The sequence below is a fragment of the Leucoraja erinacea genome, chromosome 31 (genome assembly GCF_028641065.1).
Source record: "Leucoraja erinacea ecotype New England chromosome 31, Leri_hhj_1, whole genome shotgun sequence".
NCBI classification, from domain to species: domain Eukaryota; kingdom Metazoa; phylum Chordata; class Chondrichthyes; order Rajiformes; family Rajidae; genus Leucoraja; species Leucoraja erinaceus.
Genome location: NC_073407.1, coordinates 13,292,251 through 13,314,542, shown reverse-complemented (window position 1 = coordinate 13,314,542; position 22,292 = coordinate 13,292,251). Strand labels below are relative to the sequence as shown.

The 22,292-nt window shown below is 42.4% G+C and overlaps 1 protein-coding gene and 1 long non-coding RNA gene across 2 annotated transcripts in view; one reads left to right on the top strand and one right to left on the bottom strand.

The window, feature by feature from the left end:
- Positions 1 to 12,274, top strand: part of LOC129711938 (uncharacterized) — a 33,682-nt gene extending 21,408 nt beyond the window's left edge. Inside the window, exon 3 of the long non-coding RNA XR_008725964.1 lies at positions 11,980 to 12,274. This is a non-coding gene — a long non-coding RNA (uncharacterized LOC129711938). The remainder of the gene's footprint in view (positions 1 to 11,979) is intronic.
- The window catches only part of LOC129711937 (tubulin beta chain), a 248,856-nt gene that overhangs the window by 206,677 nt on the left and 19,887 nt on the right, over positions 1 to 22,292 (bottom strand). The gene's annotated exons all lie outside the window — the stretch shown is intronic.

The window sequence follows — 22,292 nt, the reverse complement described above, 5'->3', positions numbered from 1 at the left end:
TGCCGACCAGCAATCCCCGCACATTAACACTATCCTACACACACTAAGGGCAATTTACAATTCTACCAAGCAAGTTAACCTACAAACCTGTACATCTTTGGAATATGTGAGGAAACCAGCCCAGCCAGAGAAAACCCACGCAGGTCATGGGGAGAACGTACAAACTCCGTACAGACAGCACCCGTAGTAGGGTTGAACCCGGTTCTCTGAAGGGCAGCAACGCCACTGCTGAGCCACTGTGCCATCATGTTTCTTTAATATCAAAAGTCCTACGAGGCACTTGTTTGAGAAGACAAGGAGAGTCGGGTCCTACTTATTCCTTATGCAGATATATTGACATAAGATTATTTGGTTATTATTACACAGCCGTTTTTGAGGATACTCTGTACGTAAATTGACGGCTGCTTTTCCTAGATCACAACAGCGATTAGTTTAATTTATTATTGTCACGTGTACCGAGGTGCAGCAAAAAGCTTTTCTGTTGCGTGCTATCCAGTCAGCAAAGGACTTAACATGATTACAATTGAGCTGTTCACAGTGTACAGATACAGGATGAGGAGAATTACGTTTAGTACAAGATAAATCCAGTAAAGTCCGATTAAAGATAGTTCGAGGGTCTCCAATTAGGTAAATGGTAGCTCGGGACCGCTCTCTTTTTTGTTGATAGGATGGTTCAGATGGTAACAGCTGGGAAGAAACTGTCCCTGAACCTGGAGTGCATTTTCACACTTCTATACTTCTTGCCTGATAGGAGAGGTCAGAAGATCGAGTGACCATGGCGAGACTCATCCTTGACTATGCTGGTGGCCTTGCCGAGGCAGCATGAAGTGTAGATGGAGTCGATGGAAGGGAGGTTGGTTTGTGTGTTGGTCTGGGCTGCGTCCACAATTCCCTGCAAATTCATGCGGTCTTGGATCGAGCTGCTCCCAAACCATGTTGTGATGCATCCCCACTACAACTTGAAGAAGGATCTCTATCCGAAACGTCACTTAGCCATGTCTTCCAGAGATGCTGTCCGACCCACTGAGTTCCTCCACCACTTTGTATTTAGTCAAGATTCCAGCATCTGCAGTTCCTTGTGTCTTTGAAACTACACCCTTGTTTGTAAAGTACTTTGGAACATCTTGAAAGGGATGTGAAAGACATTGTGTGAATACAAGCCATCCTTTTGTTCTCTTGAGTTCAGATCAAGGGAGTAAGAAATGTATTAAACATAAGATGTTTTTCGCATGGCTTTTGGGGGAGAGTAAGTTCAAAATAGAATTAAATTAATTCAAAGAGGAAGCACAATGAAGAAAATGGAGAAAGGTGAGGACAAAGGATTCACATATAATAAAGCTAAATATTGTACCAGAGGAATAAATGTATAAATACCTTCTCATTAGGGAACCTGTCCAATAGCAATATTTGTTGTAAGTTACAGTGCAATGTCCGTGCAATCAAATGACATTAAACCCCACTCCAACCTATTTTTATTTTAACAGTGGGTCACTGATCTTTGAATTATGTTACTATGTGTAACAGTTTAAAATCTATTTCCAGATGAAAGACTGAAACCTCGTGGAATTCCTGTTTAATTTCCATCTCAATAGAAAGGGAGGTTTTATAATATTCAATAATTTATCTTTGCAGCTATTTATTTTTGTACATTAAGTTCTAGAGTTGTAGGGGTTCCTCAGAGCAGAGTCTAAGGCCCAACTACCTTCAGCTGCCTAATCCATGAACTTGCTGCCATCGGCTCGGTGGCGCAGCGGTTGAGCTACTGCCTTTCCGCGGCAGAGACCCGGGTTCAATCCTGACTACATAGAAACAAGAAACATAGAAATTAGGTGCAGGAGTAGGCCATTCGGCCCTTCGAGCCTGCACCGCCATTCAATATGATCATGGCTGATCATCCAACTCAGTATCCCGTACCTGCCTTCTCTCCATACCCTCTGATCCCCTTGGCCACAAGGGCCACATCTAACTCCCTCTTAAATATAGCCAATGAACTGGCCTCAACTACCCTCTGTGGCAGAGAGTTCCAGAGATTCACCACTCTCTGTGTGAAAAAAGTTCTCCTCATCTCGGTTTTAAAGGATTTCCCCCTTATCCTTAAGCTGTGCCCCCTTGTCCTGGACTTCCCCAACATCGGGAACACTCTTCCTGCATCTAGCCTGTCCAACCCCTTAAGAATTTTGTAAGTTTCTATAAGAGACTACGCGCTGTATCTCTAAACTAAATAAGGTCATCAGTGGGGATGTTCACTGATTGCACAATGGTCAGTTCCCTAGTTCCATTCACAGTTCCTCAGTTGTCAGTGTGCTCCTGAGTCTGGCCAAAGTGGGCATTCGTAGATCTGGGCAGCAAACTATTTGTGGTCCATCTGAACTAAATTTCAAGAGTCAAAGGGTCAAGAGTTTTGAATTGTCAAGTGATCTGGCAATGGAACAATGAAATTCCTGCATGCTGAAGTTATACACGCACATTACTAGAAACATAGAACCATAGACAATAAGTGTAGGAGCAGGCCATTTGGCCCTTCAAGCCAGCACCGCCATTCAATATGGTCATGGCTGATCATCCAAAATCAGTACCCTGTTCCGGCTTTTCCCCCATATCCCTTGATTCCCTTAACCCTGAGAGCTAAATCTAACTATGCAATAAACACACGTAAATATACATTAATCAATCATACAGTAAATTAATAATCAGTAAAACTCGGTAATCAGACCATAATAGTGCAAAGACGAAGCCTGTCGTGCACTTTATGAAGGAGATTACAAAAAAGTGGTGGACATTGCCCTGTTTATCATGACCACTGACCTTCCCACCATTGAAGGAATCTATAGCTGACGCTGCCTGAAAAAGGCAGCCAATATCTTCACGGACCCACACCACCCTGGCCACGCTTTCATTTCACTCCTATCATCGGCAATAAGTTAAAGGAGTCTAAAAACTCTGGTTCAGGAACAGTTTCTTCCCAACAATCATCGGGCTCTTGAACATCACAAATACCAACTAAAATATAAATATGAACTGTCTTCGTTGCACGAGGGACTTCGAGCTCTTGCTTTGCACTAATATTGTTTATTTAAATTTATTGAATGTTATTTTGTCTATTATGTTTTCTATGAGTACTGTGTTTACAAACCTGCTACGCGGCTGCAAGTAGGAATCACATTTTTTCCCATTTTCGATATGTATGACATGTAAACACTCTTGACTCTTGACTCCTGACTTCGTAGCCCTGTCCCACTTCTGAGCATCTGTCAGTGCTTAGTTATCCCTAGAGTGGGAGACCGTGGTGTCTTCTGGCTTACGGGAGGCCACCTGGGACTGGTGCTAGACGACATCTAGGTCAGTGAGGATCGCATTTTCCTTTAGCTGTTGTTAACAAAAAAAATCCAAGTAAAACAAGAAAAAAAATCCATACAAAATCTGAATCTGATGACGAGGGCATATATCAGTCTCTTACCATCAATTAGATTGATTATAACTTTCTTAACCAAATTACGTATTACTTTTCAATTATGCAGTTGATTTTATCTGCAGTGTATTATAAAGAAAGGAAATTGCTGATGCATAACTGCCTAACATGGTTGCAGGAAAATACAAACAGTAGCCAGAAGTACTGCAAACACTGCAAGTTGTGAACACAGTGAACATGACAATAAATGCAGTGCGGTGAATCATCGGCAAATCCATCCATGTCTTAAAGGTGACACAGCCTCTAAAACAGAGCTGAACAAAGTTAAATTATATAGGCTTTTTGCATAAACCATGCACGCACCCCCCACCCTCAACTTTCACTCCTTAACTATTTCCAAGGATGTTCTGTCGTGCACTGGAATAATTGAAAGGGAAAACTTGATCCAATTTGGATCAGAAACCGGAATCTTCCTCCGCATCTCCTCATTAATATTGGACAACATCCAGAGGAGTTTAGCTCAATAAATTCAAGCTGTTGTGTTTACAACATCCTGTACCACTGGCCAATGTTCCACCAGCAGAGCGAATGAGACGGCCGTGTGCAAGGATCGATGTATGTTGAAGCAACCTGGAGTTTTATGGGAAGTCTGCACTCTCTTACAATTTAGAAAACAGATTAGGATTCAAACCACCCCATCACGGGACAAAATCAGGAAGTGTCCAGAATTTTCATTTTCCCACAATTTTTTGTATCTCCAGCTTTGGTCTCACATTGGTGGAGAAGAGTATTTACCATTGCTTACATGACACATGGAAAAGCTGGGATAAGTTATTTGCGACTTGGTAAGGTGAGGGTCACAGGGCCTGTCCCACTTGTGCGTCATTTGCGCGTCATTTACGCGACATCATTTACGCATTACGACGCGCATGGCGTGCATTATGCGCGCCTGGCGCGTGGTTAGGCGTGGTGGCGTAGGCAGCGACGCGTGGTCTCGCACGGTGCCCCAGGATTTTGGGATTCACAAAAACTTTGCACTCCACCTGTGTGAGGCGCAAATCACGCCCAAGTGGGCCAGGCCCTTACCTCTGTCTCTGAGCTAGCGGATGAGGCAAGCTCCACTGGGTGAGGCACAGATTGGAATTTGAGAAAATCTGCTGAATTTGGAACCTCCATTGCTTTAACTTAAAGCGTTGAGGCGGCTATTCATTCAAGTCTAGTTTATTGTAATATAGGCGAGTACGTTCAGGCACAGGTACAATGATATTCTTTCTTGCACATACCGCACACATAAATCATATATGATAAATAAATGTTCGCAGAAATTCTGCAGAGCAGTAAAAAGAAAAAGATTGTGGGGAAAAAAACCCAGGACATTAGTGCAAAAAAAAAACAAGTCCATGATAGTGCAAGTTGTGGTCACAGTGTTCCGTTGGATTAAGGTGCAAAGGCTGGTTCAAAAATATGATACCTGTAGTAATATGAAAATGGCTGTTCTTGACTCTGGTGGTGTTGGACTTCAGACTTCCGTAACTCCCAGTGAAAAGACAGCATGTTGTGGATGGTGCTGGATACTTGATGATAGAGGCTGCCTTCTTGAGACAATGATGCCTCACGTAGATGCTGTCGATGGTGGGGAGAGGTGTGCCTGTGGTGAACCAGTGGAATAAATCAGTGATAGCTCTTATGTTATGAAAGCACGTGCTAACATGGACAAGATGCCCGGTAGAAAAGGATAAAACCTGCAGAAATTAGAAAAAACTCAATTGCAGGACTTTTTTATGTTGAACAATTGTAAATTGGAGGTGAAGGCATTCCACATTTATACATTTTGAGACTCGTGCTGCATGGATACAGGCCCTTCAGTCCATACTAATTACCAACCACCTATTGACATTAATACTACATAGATCTCTTTTTATGCTCCCCAGATTCCTATCAACTCCTTCAAGATTCTACCATGCATCTGTACCATACACATACAGTGTCCAATTAACTAAGCATCCCACATGTCTTTGGGATGTGGGAGGAAACTAGAACCCCCGGAGAAATCCCCATGGGCTGTGGGGAAACGCCCCATAGCCCTTACAGAGACGAGGACTGAACCTGGCCCGCTGCAGATGTGAAGCAGTGACTCCACTGGCAGGAATTAAAAAAAACATTTTCCTTTCTCTGAAGTTGTTGAAATGTCATTAAAACGACCTCCATGTATTATAAAATCAATGGCGAGCTTCAGTAAAAGAAAGGTTTATTTAAATTTTCCTTCTAACTTAAAATAACAGAAGCTGATAAAGAAAAACCTGTAGGTCTCTACTATGCCATGGGAAATAATCGCGAGAGGTTTCTCTGATCTCTATCAATGGGTGGTTTTAGCTACACTGACAGTGTTTATAAATGGCACCCTGGAGGTGTTGACGCCTTCAGTGAAGCGTAGGCTGGAGGGAAGAGGGAACTAAAAGGGGAAGGGAGTCCTAGGCAGGGGACATGGAGAGCTTGAGAGTGGATGAGAAAATTCTTGTAGCTCCTGGAGAAGCATTTATAGACCAACAGGAATCAATTAAAAACCATTAAACAACCCTTTCTATGTTTACTCAATGTCAGCAATGATAGGTGAAAAGTTTATATTAGTCAATATTTAAAAATTGTATCTGAACTGCCTATGTATCCCACTGCCACCAAGGTTCCTGGGATGTTGGCAGTGACCATGCACATGGTGTCATAGTCGTAGAATCATAGACCTGTGCAGCATTGGAACAGGCCGATCAGCCTATCTAGGCCATGCCGACCATGTTGGCATTCTGGACAACTCCCATTTGCCCACTCCATCTCTTTTCCCCTATTTCCATCCAATTCTAGCTCAAACCAAGGATGAAAAATTATCTGTATATTTATTTTAATTTAGTTTGGAGATACACCATGGAAACAGGCCCTCTGGCCCACCGAGTCCATGGCGACCAACAACCAACCATACACTAGTTCTATCCTAGTGATAATTTACAGAAGCCAATTAACTGCAAACCTGCTCGTCTTTGGAATGTGGGAAGGAGCCGGAGCACCTGAAGAAAACCCGCCTGGTCACAGGCAGAACGTAGAAAGTCTGTATAGGCAGTGCCCGCAGTCAGGATCGAACTTTGATCTCTGGTGCTGCAGGGCAACACCGCTCCTACATTGCCACTCCTAATTATACTACATGTGCATAATAAATGACTTTCACCTTTGGTCGTTAAAGTTTATTTCATCAGAACTACCTGAGTAGATGTTTGACCTCATTACATTTCAACCACAGAACATGGTTGAGGGAGGGGCGGGACTGGACACTTAATGCTCGGGGTATCGACGTTTCACACATGACAGAGAGAGATACAAATGAGGAAGGGTGGGGTGAGGATTACACTGAGGAGAGCATCGTGGCAGTTCTTATATAGAATGTCCTTGAGGATTATCCAATGAGGCTAGGTGGGTAGAATATTGATATTTCATGTCAGTGGATGCATAAGGCTGATAAACCCCCAGGGCCAGATTAATTCTATCCCAGGATACTATGGGAAGCAAGGGAAGAGATTGCGTAGATCCTGACAGACTTTTGCATCTTTGTCAGCTACAAGTGATGTACCAGAAGCCTGAAGGATATCTAATATTGTTCCTTTACTTAAGAAGGGCAGCAGGGATAAGCTGGGTAACTAACGGCCCATTACATCAATGGAAGTGAAATTATTGGAGAGGCTGGGATTCCAAGAGATTAGAACTGTGTATATTTAGAAAGACGTGCACAGATCAGGGGGGGTTGGAATAGTTTTGTGTATGGGAAATCATGTCTCACTAATTTTATTATTTTTAGTGGAGGTAACGCGGAGAATTGATGAAGATAGGGAGATAGATGTTGTCTGTATTGACTTTGCTAAGGCATGGTAAACTGGGCCAGAATGTTAAGACACAGTTTGGCACTCTGGTCTTCTCCCATGTGCCTGCATTTGGCCCATATTCACCGAAACTCCTCCTATCACATATCTGTCCAAATGTCTTTGAAAAGTTGTAATTGTATCCACTTCTATGGTTTCATGTGGCATGGATGCGGCTTGCTTAAGGGCCCATTTCTGTACTATACAACTGTGATCAATGACTTTTGGGCCCATTAGTGACTGTATTAGACATTTATTGCAAAGGTCATAAGAGATAGGAGCAGAAGATTGAGGGGGGATCTTATAGAAACTTACAACATTTTTAAGGGGTTGGACAGGCTAGATGCAGGAAGATTGTTCCCGATGTTGGGGAAGTCCAGAACAAGGGGTCATAGTTTAAGGATAAGGGGGAAATCTTTTAGGACCGAGATGAGGAAAACTTTTTTCACACAGAGAGTGGTGAATCTCTGGAATTCTCTCCCGCAGAAGGTAGTTGAGGCCAGTTCATTGGCTATATTTAAGAGGGAGTTAGATGTGGCCCTTGTGGCTAAAGGGATCAGGGGGTATGGAGAGAAGGCAGGTACAGGATACTGAGTTGGATGATCAGCCATGATCATATTGAATGGCGGTGCAGGCTCGAAGGGCCGAATGGCCTACTCCTGCACCTATTTTCTATGTTTCTATGTTTCTAATTAGGCCATTCGACCCATCAAGTCTACTCCACCATTCAATCATGACTGATCTATCTCTCCCTCCTGACCCCATTCTCCTGCCTTCTCCCCGTAACTTCTGACACGCGTACTAATCAATATGAAGTACTATACAAAGCACTATGAGGTGGCTGAAAGTACATCATAATTCACCAGATTCAGACCATTGGCCAACATCATGCTTTTGAATGACCTAATCTCGCTTCATGAAGAAGAATTTGACACCATTTAATGTGTGACCAAAGAGCATTTGCCTTCCTTCTCATGTATACCTGCATTTGATGTTGTTTTTTTGGAGGAGACTTATGGGCATATGTTTAAACGGTTTTGAAATATTTTTTACATTGCTTAAGTCCATACATCCCGGCCACATTGTAAAATATTTTTCAACATGGTGTATGGAAGTACAAGTCATCCCTGAGGAAACATTTTGGTCTCTATTCCTGCTACTTCCAGCAGTCCAGTAATTGATTGGAAATCTCCTGTGCAGATGGGAGCAGAGGATTGATAGTGACTAAAGGTAGATTGAATGGGTCTTTAAACATGGGTTGATCCTGGGAGCTCGATGGCACCAGTGCAACAGTAGTGCTGAGGTATCTTAAGCTTTGTTAACGCATGTAAAAAAAACGTAATCATACTTCGCAGTTTTCCCTGTCCTTCATTTTATGTTCCAGTCTGCAAAGGAAGTAGACGAACAGGAAGTAAAATAAATAGTTCATGGAATATGATGGAACACAGGGGAACATTTCAAAATATAGATCAAAATTGCTTAACCAGATTTGTTTCAGTATATAACACTGAGCTGCACTGGGTTTGCGAAGTACTGCTTACATCATTGCACCATAAAGAAATACCTTTACATCTTCTACCACATGCCTCCTTCAGACAATCACTGCGAAGGTTTCAAAAACAAATCGCAGAATATGAACATTTCTTGGAATCAGCTAATTCCAAGCTGAGCTGAGGAAATGTGAAAATGTTTTTTTCTCACACATAATGAAAACTCCTAAAGATAGACACAAAAAGCTGCCGTAACTCAGCGGGACAGGCAGCATCTCTGGAGAGAAGGAGTGGGTGATGTTTTGGGTCGAGAGTCTTTTACATGCCCTATTCTAATAAAGGTTTTGTCCTGATGCAAGTGGGCGGTCATAAAATGTTGTGCTTACGATAACTGGCAATGTTGTCAGAGTGAGGTTAAGAGGTAAATGCACCTTTGCTACATCTTCAGGCATTGGATTTTCCCGTTTTGGGTAGTGCACACTCCCTATGTTTCTTTCCTTCGCTCACTGATCCACCCGTGAGTTTCCCTCCCTTTGTTCACCTTTTCAACCCTTGTCACCCTCTCCCATCTAGCCCCATCTGTCCACCATCCGTCCCTTATTTGCTTCCACCTGGCACCCACCAGCCCCTCTCACCTCTTTACACCGGCTACCACCCCTGTACACTCTCAGTCCCAATACAGGTCTTGATCCATAAGACTAACCACCCCTTTACTTCCACAGATGCTGCCTGACCTGCTGAGATCTTCCAGCAGATTATATTCTGTCACCTTTAAGAAAGGAATGAGTTCAGTCAGGAAATGGTTGACTAAATTTGCAAAAGATAATCTTTAACTTCGACATGGGACGGGGCCAGGTGTGACCAGTTAATCACTCTTGGGGAATTCTCAACCATTATTTACACCTCTTGTTTTATTGCTGTCTTTGCGATTACTTTAAATGTATTGCGCAAAAAATCTAAGTGCTGGATGAACTCAGTGGGTCAGGCAGCATCTGTGGAGGGAATGGACAGATGACATTTGGGGTCAGGACAAGTCTCCAGACTGACTAGAGTAGGGGAAAGAAAGCTGAAAAAGAGAGATGGGGCTGGGTCAATACTTTAAATGGATTTCCATTTTAATTAGGCTTCTGTGGATGTTAGAGTTCAAATGCCTTCATTTGTGTAGTCCTACGCCAACTTGTACGGCAACAGCGAGCAAATTACAGTTAGTTAACATTTGCAGTTATTTCAAGAACCACAGGATGCTTCATCACAAGAGGCAACCTCTCAATGCTCTATTATATCCTCTTCAAGCCAAGTACATCCTTCCTTAGCAAGAGACCAAATTGCAGACTTCCTCACTGTCTACTCCAATCAATTCACAATAAAAAACAACATGATGTTTGCATTTCTGTGCCTGTACTTCTGTGCTTTGCAGGCACCACACAAATCCCTCAACATCCAGTCCTATGGGCATCAAAATGTAACATGACCTCCATTTTAAAGCTTATTTTTAAAAGTTCAAACAAAAAAAAAGAGGAATTTCTTGACATCATATTAATCTGCCATTTTCCTGCTCAGTCAATTTATATATATCTAAGGATATATTTGCCTTGAATGTTTAATATGGAGCTGTTTTGATTTCTTGGATATTTAAATAAACATGTTTGCAATCTAACATGAAAGGTTCGAAAGCAACTAGATTCAGATAATACATCTACCACTGTCGAAGTTTATACCCGGCACAGGATGCTGATCCATTATAATTTTACATGCTGTCTACTTCTAAATCTATACCACAGAACGCTGGCCTCAGAATATACTGTATTGATGATATCATCCCTTTAATTCCAAATGAAATCATCCCACAATGTTTTTTGTGTCTATGATGAGCTCTCGTTAATGTCAAGTAGGAATATTTCTAGCAAGACTCACAGCACACAGCACATGCCTTTTATGTGCCATCTGACTGGGAAGAGGATCGGAACAAAGTAGAAGTGCAGTGAATTATCAGCAAAATGCTGAGGGGCCTGTTCCCTTGATGCATCAGAGCTGAATCCATTGTCTCTCCTCCTTGGTCAACCACCCAACTGTGCACACTCTGTCCTTTTAAGGAGCTCTTAAGTGGGCTATCTTACAGCTTTTTCAATCGCAGCTCATGCTATTTAGAGAGGACAGTTCACACTGCGACTTACACTGGTGAAGTCAAAAGCATGTTACGTGACAATTGATGCCACTGCTGCATGCTTGGCAGCATGAGTGTGCGTGCAGGTCACATGCAATTTAGGGACTCATGAAATGCACCGATATTTCGGACTTACACACTGATAGAGCAGTGCAATTTACACAGATATATGGGGCAATTCAAATATGGGGGCAATTAACAACTGATGGAAACAAAAAATAGATTAAGACAAACAAAAATAAAGGAAAAGAAAGGAATTCATTCTTTTTTAACAGAACTTTAAAAAAAAACATGGAATTTCAAAGCTGGGCCAATGATTTGTGAAACATAAATGCTGTCAGTGAAAAAGATCCGACATCTTTAATGACCATCCATATCTTTTGGTTAATGAGTTCAATTTGCTTTAAGTGCTCAATTGCAGCAATTACTTGAAATTCTTGCAGAAGTCGATGATTGGCTCCAGGTTTGTGATCGTAGTGCCACAAATTGCTGTTTATTTGTGTGAATCAGTGACTCAGTGCCCACACTTTGCTCACTGCAATTATGGTTCAGCTTGCTGCTCCCTTCTTGGTGACCTCTGTGCCCCAGGGAAGCCACTCCCCACCCTTTAGCCCCACATCAAGAACCCGCCGCAAAATGATTAACAAGATCGGAGTCAACAACGATGATCATTTTGTTAAATTTTATTTTTTAGGCGGTACAGAATAAAAATGCTTAAGATGCTTGCGAGAACTTGTAGCAAAGTATTGAACTAAATCTTTACAATGAATTGTCACCCTGGACTTTATTGCAGTAAAAGATCTCAAATCGGAAATTTGTGGGGTTGATTGGAATTTGGATAATAGATACATTTGGATTATAGATCACTGGTATTTATGTGTTGTTTATGTTTATAGTTCTCAATTATGTTCGATTACAAGCAAGCAATTGGGTCTATATAAAACTTTTAAAATATTTAAAACATTTCTTAATATATGTAAATATTTCTTGACAATTTTGAATGTTTTTGGATTACAGATATCAGGAAGAGGTTCTGCCTCTTTTATACATCTATGGTAAGTAGTCATTTAAAATTAATACTAAACAAAAAATGTATCCAGTTTATGCATAAACCCAAAATAATTTATTCATTTTTCATGGGCAGACATCATTTTAGACAAAAAAAACCCCATTGGCAAAGGACAGCACGTGTCTATTTTCAAGCTATTTTCACTGTTTTCCATTCTGAGTGCCTTTCAGCATGAACTACTACCCAGCCAACCCATTTTGTGCGCGGTCCTGGCGCAAGACATCAGTGCCCCCTCCATAGATGCTGCTCAACCTGCCGAGTTACTGCAGCAACTGGATTTACAGGATGCTGGAGCAGCTACCAGGTTCTGCAAATCTCACAACCTCATTCCTCATTTGAAAAAAACTAAGTTTTGGTTCATTAGGAGGGAAAATGGTTTTGCCCCCTGCCAAAGTATCGCAATGAATACCATTGGGTATACACTGCAGCATGAGCCACTGTGGGCATGCGATCGGAACGCCTGTATGTTTGTATGTGTGCATGTGTTCATGCATATGTTTTTATTTCTATGTTTGCATAGGTGCATGTGCATGGACAGTTGAGCAACGTTTTTGTTTCTTGTGTGCAGTCACGAAATGTGTATACATGTGCACAGCTTTCCATATGTGTGCAGGTGTATGTGAATGCATGTGCAGGTATGTATTGTGTGTAGGTATATATTGTGTATGTACTTGCATCTGTTTGTGTACATGTGTGCACATGTGCATAAACATGTGTGCATTTTAGTAAACAATGGAGCGTACTTATACTTGCATCTACATGATTTCTTTATTATTCAATGAGCTTGTTAACATTTAGGTAGCTGTTTATTGCATATGGAGTTAGTTATTGTTCTTAGCATAAGTAGGTATATTTAGTTAGATAGTACTTTGACTTTGGGCTTGGTTTTCTTGGTAGGAGCGCTTATCCTGGAGTAATAGCACATATTATAAGTTTTAATTGTAATCTAACAAACATGAAGTGTCATTCACGGCGCATTTTATCCAAGTTTTTTCTCGGCATTTGAGGGCATGTTCCAGCTGTCACATCAATCAAGGGCGGATCCACATGATTAGAAAGCCGATTTAAATGGGCATCTTATTTGTACAATGTCTAAATTCCTGTTTGCACAAATAATGCCTAGTATCTGTTATATGTGAATTAGTGAATAGTCATGAGCCATTGAGGAGGGTCCTGTCATCGCCTTACTTTTGATTATCCAAGATCACAGCTTTTTTGTAATGTCCATTGAAAATCCTAGGGAACAAGATGCTCAATGAAAATCCTCGTCTTTTTTAATACTTCCCAACTTGATAGTGAATGTGTCAAATTAAACTTGTGTTATGGTAGACAAAAATGCTGACTTGATTTTTTAAATCTCAGCGGGTGAGGCATTGCATCTATGGAGCGAAGGAATAGGTGACGTTTTGGGTCGAAACCCTTCTTCAGACTGATGAAGGGTCTCGACCCAAAACGTCACCTATTCCTTCGTTCCATAGATGCTGCCTCACCCACTGAGTTTCTCCAGCATTTTTGTCTACCTTCGATTTTTCCAGCATCTGCAGTTCTTTCTTAAACATCTTATCCCTGTGGAACCTTGGTCATAAACCCTTCAATATACGTTTGCACTGTAAATAAGTTGCTGAAGGAAACATCTTTTTGGTCATTAACGTCAGGGCAGACACACTCTGGTGAAAGAGGAATTTATGCAACTGGAGCCTTGCAAGAGCATCCACTGCTGGCAGGAAGCCTTAACCACCCACAGTGTATGTGGGAGATGTTGTCACATGATCCCCAGGACATTCCAACCAAAGGAAGCCGGGAAGTATCGAGCAGTGCGCAAGACCTTGCCAGGGGACTATTCCCCTCTGTCAGTGGGCAGCCGCCGCGCCCAGCCTCGACTCAGTGGCTTCGGAGTCTGCACAGGAAATCATTCTGGCCTGAGTGTTGGCTGTGCTCTGTGGCAGAAAGAGAGAGGACCCTTTGTCTGATTCTATTAGTCAAAGCACTCTTTCCGATTGTTTCAGTTCAAGTTTGTAATGAAGAATAAAGAACTCTACAAATCCAACTGTTGATTATTTGGAGAACAAAATGCACCTCCCAAAAAAAATATTCTCAATACGACACTATTCAGGCTGAATACTTAATTGCTAAAAATCCATGATTCAACGTGAAATATTTTGATCATATTCATTACCACTTTTAAATAGGTTTTAAATGTACAAATAGATATTTTGTCCTTGGGCAGGTGTTAATACTCCTTTAAAACGCTGGGGCAAAATGATATGATCCTGAGCAGAATGAAGTTAAAGATTGGCAAAGGTTCCAAACCCACATAACTAGTCCATTCCTCCCACACACGCTGCCCGACCCGCTGAGTTCCTCCAGCCCTTTGTTTTTTGCCCCGGATTCCAGCATCTGCAGTCTCTGTGCCTCTGTATCTTAAATTCACCCTTGGCATTATGTGGATCATTGAGGTCAATGGAGTCTCAGATCCACTCACCTGATTCAACCTTGTGCCTTGTCTGAGAGCTGATTCTCCCAGGGAACGCTTGCTCTAACAGAGGGCAATCTCGACTTGTTTATCAACAAGTGCAGAAATTTGGAATCCCTTGTGCTCAAATTGTTAAATACCTGAATTGCCAATGAGAAAATGGTGGCGCGCTGTTTCCATGAAAACATTGCTGTCTTCCCTGTGAAGGTGCTTCCACAATGCTGCTAGTTAGGAAGTTTCAGGATTTAAATTCAGTGACGATGAAAAGATGGCAATATATTTCCAAGTCCGAATGCTCTGTGACTTGAAGGGAACCTGCACGTACTCGTCTCCTTATTGTCCTTGGTGGTGAAGATTGTGAGCTTGTGAGGTGCTATTATGGAACTTACAGTAGCTTAGCTGAGCAGCTGCAGATGCATATTAAAGGAATCTTTATGAATGCAATACCTTGACTGTAAATAAATAAGCAACACATCTTATTACTGTTTCCTTGATGTTTTCCAAACTCCTCATTCTCCCTCTGATCCTTTCCCCATGCCTCCTCTGACACCCTTCACCAGCTGTTGTTTCTCTCAAGTCACAATACAATACATTTTCCATTGAATGATGTGGGAGGAAACAGCTACCGGTAAGAAGTGTTTTTTTTAGTAAGTATAAACGACTGAGATGAATATACTCCCCGCGAGTCGGGCTTTCATTTTATTTCCTCCAAAGACAGTGATCCATAAACCACCCACCGGCTTCTGCAGGTAATTTGCAAACGTCTCTATCATGATAATGGGCGATTACCAGTCGATGATATTCCTTTCAGTCACTTTAACAGATCTTTGGATCCGAGAATCCATGGAAACGGGCAGTTAAATGCAGACTCAGTGATGCAGACAGATAGTGAAGTCTATAAACTAACGGGGCTGTCCCACTTGGGCAACCTAATTGATGAGTTTAGGAGAGTTTGAAAAATTGACATGTTGAAGACCTCCTTCGACTAATTAGAAGACCTCCTTCAACTATGTTGAAGACCAGCTTCGACTAGCTACAACTAACTTCAGGAAAATTGGACACCAAATAGTGGAGAGTGAAGACGATCTCCTTCGACCTCCCTTCAACTTTTCTTCGACTATGATAAAGACTTTCTATGACTACCCTCGATTACCTACAACTAACATGCCGACCTACTATGACCTACCATGACTAAACCTACGAGTAAAAAAAGTATCAATTTTTTCCATGGCGACCTTTTTTTACTCGCGGGCATTTTTTAACAAATGGAAAAAACGCCGCAACCTAGCTGAGGCCTCGAGTAGGCGGAGACCACTCTCGAGCATGAAGGAGAGTTACGAAGACCTCCTACGACCTTGTGTCGACCATGCTGCGCGTCTGAGTCGAGGGCAAACTCGCCAGAACTCGAGGATTAGGCCGTCAAAGTGGGGCAGGCCCTTAAGGGACGTTTGGTTGAAGTCAGAAGAACCAGGATTCATTATATTTAGCGTATGAGGACACAGAACATTGCTTACTACATGCACTATTTGTCATTCATGTGTGAAATAAAGTTACCAGTAGATGTTTTTTTGCAATAATAACAGGCAATGCAACAAAATGCTGGAAACACGCAGCATGTCAGTCAGCATCCGTGGAAAGAGGAATAAAGTGGAGTTATTGTTTCAGAAATGGGAAAGAGAGAAAATGAATTAATTTTAAGTTGCAGAGAGGGCAGGGTGATGGATAGAACATAGGAAATATCAGGACGTGGTGAAGACAAGGATGCCATGGGGATAAGCTATTTTAAAACTATCTGGTTGATAGGTTAGTGAAGGATATCAGATACAATTTAATTTGACTCATCTGTCTGGATAGTCTATGAGATCACTATCAGGATGGTTAGACAGTGTGGGTTCACAAAAATAGCACATTTTTATCTAGTTAAGATCTTAAATGAATATACCGTACCACCTCCACGTAGTAATAAAAGATGATGAAAGATGAAATATATTTCTGTCTTCACAGATGCTGTCTGATCTGTGCGGTATACCATGCATTGTTTTATTGTGTTGCACTCTTTACTAAGTGTCGCAACTAGGATTTTATCAATTACAAGGTCTTCAGGAGTACCAGGACAGGAAATTGTTTCCTGTGGTTTATGCTATGGCACAGCCAAGATTAGGACAGACACATGTACAAACTAGGAACTGTAGATGCTGGTTTACAAAAAAAAAAACACAAAGTGCTGGAGTAACGCAGAGGGTCAGGCAACATCACTAAAGAACATAGATAGGTGGCATTTCAGGTTGGGTCTTTTCTTCAGACTCGGAAGAAGGGACCCGACCCGAAACATCACCTCAACACGATCTCCAGTGCTGGTGCCCGATCCTCTGAGTTACTCCAGCACTTTTATCTTTTGTAGGACACATCTTTGAATTTGGAGTTCGAGTCTTTCACAAGACTGGCCAGCACATTGTCAAAGGGATGTCTAATATCAACCTGTAACAAATATTGGCAGCTGCCTGGGATATTGTCTCTTGCTGTTGCTGAAGATTATTTGAAAGAAAAAAATGATTTATTTAAATTGCTCGCTATAAAGAAGCTGTCTTGTAGATGATGAGGTTGGAGCAAAAAAACAAGGAATTGGGATCATTTTCATTGAGATACGCAGACGGGAGGAGGTTCAACACCAAAATTAAGAGAGGAATCAATGCAAATGAAGAGCAATTGAATCATTGTCAATATCAGACGATACAGAGTTCGTTTAAGGCCGAAGGGAGCACATCGGGTCAATACAAGGCCAGGGAGAAGGAGCAAGAGCATTGGTGCATTTTCTGATGCACAGAAAAATGTGCAATAAATGTCTGGAGCGTTAGGTTATGAAAAGCCAAGGCAAGTATGCACACTGTTAATCCACTGGGATGGCCAAAACGAGTGGGTTACTGAATTAACTCCCCATTTGCAAGAAGAAATGAGGAGAAACCAAAATTATTTCTTACATAATTCACTAAGAAACAGATGTCAGGAAATAAGAGGAAAATTAACTTTCAGGGCCTTGGATTCTGGATTTGTATAACCATGAGTCGTTAAATTAATCATAAAGGCAATACATACATCATTACTAGTCTCCTGTCGAATCATGTCCAAAAGTACTTGTGCGTTAAGCTCCCATAGATATTTCCAGTGACCTCCCATGTGAACTAACTCGGGGAATTTGGCTCTAAAACTCCGAAGGGGCAAGGTGATAGTTTAACAGGTTATTAGCACATTCCTGATTCACATTGTTGTGTAACATGTCATTCATTGGTTTTATTTCAGGTTCTGGTTTTTACATATGGCATACACATGCACTTTAAAGATCAAATTACTTTTTAGGAGCTCACTGTACTGAACGATTTCCAACAGGGATGTAAAGCACATTAGCTGACCATGTGGTCAATAGCGAGTGGATTAGCATCATTCCTAGTGTTGAAGTGAAAAACAATATTTTCTCCGTGCTGTAGTCTCTTAATCCAGGGCTGGTGGGTGACGAGGCTTTAAGCAAGAAATAAGAAGATTTTAAAGCCATGCAAATGGCAAAGAGCAGAACACAGCAGCAATTGCAATTGCAAAAGCTCTCGGATGCTTCCTCTTACCTGCCCATTGACCATCACCCCACCAACAAACACCAGGCCATCATCTCTCAAACAGTGTCTGATCTCAGCGCCTCTGGCCATCTCTGCTCCACAGCCTCCAACGTTAATGTTCCCCTGCCCCGCACTGCCCCCTTCTCCTCCCCAAAATCCACAAACGGGACTGCATGGGCAGACCCTTCATCTCTGCCTGCTCCTGCCCCACTGAACTCATCTCCACATACCTCGATTCCTTCCTCTCCTCCTTGTCCAGTCCCTTCCCACGCACATCCAAGACATCTCGCACAGAAGGGTCTCAGTCTGTAACATCATTTCCAGAGATGCAGCCTGACCTGCTGAGTTACTCCAGCACTTTGTGCCCTGTTGCTGCTCAATGTTTTATTTTCCTTCTGGTGCAAAAGAGAATTAAATGAGCATACTATACTTGTCAGCAGGAGTGTTGAATTTATACCTTTATTCAAAAGAATACGTGTGGCGCAGTGGTAGAATTGCTGCTTTACAATGCCAGAGGCCTGGGTTCGACCCTGACCCCGGGTGCTAACTGTGTGGAGTTTGTACGTTCACCTTGTGACCACATGAGTTTTCTCCGGGTGGCCCGGTTTCCATCTACGTTCGAAAGACGTGCAGGTTTGTAGGTTAATTGGCCTCTGCTAATTGTCCCAAGTGCGTAGGATAGAACAAGTTTACGGGTGGTTGCTGGTCGGGTTTGTTCGGTGGGTTGAAGGGCCTGTGTCCACCTTGTATCTCCAGACTAGACAGGAGTTGGTAACGTCTTGACTGTCACTATTTCTCCACATGGTGTTTGCCACAGGAGTGCTGATGGTGCAGAAACACCCACTGAAAGAAACAACTTGTTGGCACTGTGTTAGTTACAGTGACTGTTGGACTATTGGAGAACCATAACTGTTCTTCAATCGGCTCTTTCTGTTCTCCAATAGTCCTGCAATCCTAACCTGGTGTCAACACAAACACAACATCAAACAAAAACAGCAAAATCTATTCCCAATCTTATTCTGCAAATGTATCCACCACTTAATATCTACACAATTAAACTGCTCAGAACACTGGGCTAAGGAAAAGTACAATTTACCTGGTTTGACTTCCTTTCTTTCTATTTTGTCTCACCCATCAGATATTTGAATTTGCACTAATCACTTTGCACTTTCTTTTGCACCACTCATACCCCCTGGGGTACCGTCCTTCCTTCTTATTGTACTGTACCTTATTGTTGTATGTGGTGGTCTGTCTGTCACCATGCGGTTGACATAGGTTTGTCACAAAAACTGCTCTTCACCATTGTGGGCTCCGCCTTTCCTTGCTCGTCATTGCTGCCTTTGATTTCTCCATTTGCATACCTTTCATTTATTTGTTCTTTACATATCTCAAGTTTCCCTCTCCCATGACTCTAGGCTGAAGAAGGGTCTCGAGCCGAAACGTTTCCTATTCCTTTTCTCCAGAGATGCTGCCTGACCTGCTGAGTTGCTCCAGCATTTTGCGTCTATCTTTGGTGATGACCTTCACTCCGCTGAGCACTGCCATGCACACCCAGGGTGGTGCTGCTAGAGAGACATCTAGCAGGGGCACACGGTGTGTTGTGTAAGATTCATTCTGGTAGTCTAGCTTCTGTTGTCAATTAAAATTAAAGTGGGAATTTACAGCTGGAAATCTAAAATAAAAAGATTCATCGAGTCAGGCAGCAAATACAGAGAGGAAAACACAAAGTTAACACCAGCATTTTCTGTTTTGATTCCATTGTAAGTCTTGTGTGCGTGAGGTCCAGACCAGAGTCCCTGTGGATAATTCATCAGTCAAAAGCTAACCGTTCACTTCTTGTGCCAGGACAAACAGAGGTGGTGCAGATGACAGCCCCACAACATAGTCTTGCTCACTGCCAGGAAAAACACAGTCGGCCCTCCTGAGGTTGTTTGCACTTGCCTTCATGTTGACGGGTCAGAATTCCTTTCAGTTCATAAAGATGGATACGTTCGCATGGATGTGATGTGCAGGACGGAACCCCAGATGCTGGTTTCAACCGAAGATTGACACAAAATGCAGGTGTAACTCAGCGGCTCTGGCAGCATCTCCGGAGAGAAGGAATGGGTAACGTTTCGGGTCGAGACCCTTCTTCAGATGATGGACCCGAAGAAGCCTGCAAGCCATGAAACCCCCCCCAGACTTACTCTGGCCACCCACCAATGCAATAGAGGCATAAATTAAACAGTCTAGGTAATATTCCTTGTGCACCAGTGTTCTATAAACTTCTAGCAGCAGTTCAGAAGGAATCAGTCATACAATCGAACCAAGTCACCATGATTGCCAGTGCCACAGCCAATATTATCCACACCCTGCTTTCAGGTCGCAGTAACTGGTAACATCTTGCCAGTCGCAACCTCATTAGCAAACTGACAGCACCTCGGGTCCAGGCCCCACTGAAGATGAAGTTGTTGAATTGCTGTTGTTCTGAAGAGGAATAAACATCAATGGTACATATTTGACATTAAGAAAGTCATTTTGTGAATTAGTTATTGAAACACTTCAATACAATGTCCAATTGGAAAATCCGTTGTGAATTTACGTTTCTTAACAAAGTTTATTGAGAGTGGTAAAACAGTGTATTTCTGTTCTTTAATCCGGGAAAGTAGATCTTTCATGGGAATGAAGTTAGAGTCCAGTGAACGGAGTTTGTGGAAGTGGCTACAGATTAAAGCTTTGATCTTTCCCAATTTTTAGCCAGACTTCCGAATATGATGGATTGGATATTGGACGAACTACACAACAAGTCGGAGTTGAGAGAAGTGGTCATGAGGTGTGACTGAGTGTTGTCAACAACCATAAGGAAACTGGTGCGTTTTGGGGGTGATGTCACTGAAGGGCAGCATCAATATCCAGAGAGGAAGGAGCAACAGTTTAGTTCTTTCATTCAAGGTTGAAGGCTGGCGGCTGGCGGTATCTGGTGCCATCTTACGCAGCTGGAGCTGTTCAGATTATTGACAAGATTAGGCGTTACTTACCTTCTGAGCTCATGGGTGTTTCTGAGGTTGTTGCCCTCACTGACTGAACCAATTATTCCATGAATGTCAACCTCTGAAAGCATTCATTTATTTTTGAGTGGGCGTTGGGTATATGTCACTGCTCATCCATTCAATGGTCCATAAATGTAAAGGGTGGACACATGTGCCTGTCAATATAGCCTTGATCTTTTCACAAGATTTCACAGCCATAACTCACCCTTGATTTTCACTACCACCACCTTTCTCAGAAAGCACTTGGGCTTGTTTCACTCCGCACATCTTAACCCAGAGGCATAACTATTAAACAAGGGCCTGTTCTTGTGCTGTACTGTTCTATGTATGTTATCCTATGGTGCTATCCTTTTTCCTCACTGGAATCACAGAACCATAAGACCACCATCTCCAATCACTGGAATTAAAGTTTACCAAAAGGGCGTTCAATAAAAGAGTCATCTTGCAGCTTCATAGGACACATTTCAAGAATGATGTGGGGGCTTTGGAGAGGGTGGAGAAAAGGTTTACCAGGATGCTACCTGGATTAGAGGGTATTTTCTACATGGAGAAGTTGGGCAAACTTGGGTGGTTTTCTCTGGAGCATCGGAGGCTGATGGAAAGGGGGAGAGCGAGGAGGACATCACAGCAGTGTACACGATGGGAGGCATAGACAGGGTATGGCATAGACAGGGTAAACAGTCAGAGCCTTTTCCCCCTGGATCAAAATGTCAACGACTAGAGGATATCTGGGATGTCAGGACTTTCGTATGAAGAAAGACTGGATAGACTCGGCTTGTACTCGCTAGAATTTAGGAGATTGAGGGGGGATCTTATAGAAACGTACAAAATTCTTAAGGGGTTGGACAGGCTAGATGCAGGAAGATTGTTCCCGATGTTGGGGAAGTCCAGGACAAGGGGTCACAGTTTGAGGATAGAGAGGAAATCCTTTAGGACCGAGATGAGAAAAACATTTTTCAATTTTTTTTACACAGAGAGTGATAGGTGCCTGGAATGCGCAGCCAGGGGGCAGTGATGGAGGCAGATATGATAGTGGTGTTTCTAGAGGCTTTTATCTAGACACATGGATATGCAGGGAATGGAGTGGTATGGATCACGTGCAGGCAGAGAAGATTAGTTTAACTTGGCATCCATTTCGGCACGGCCATTCTGGA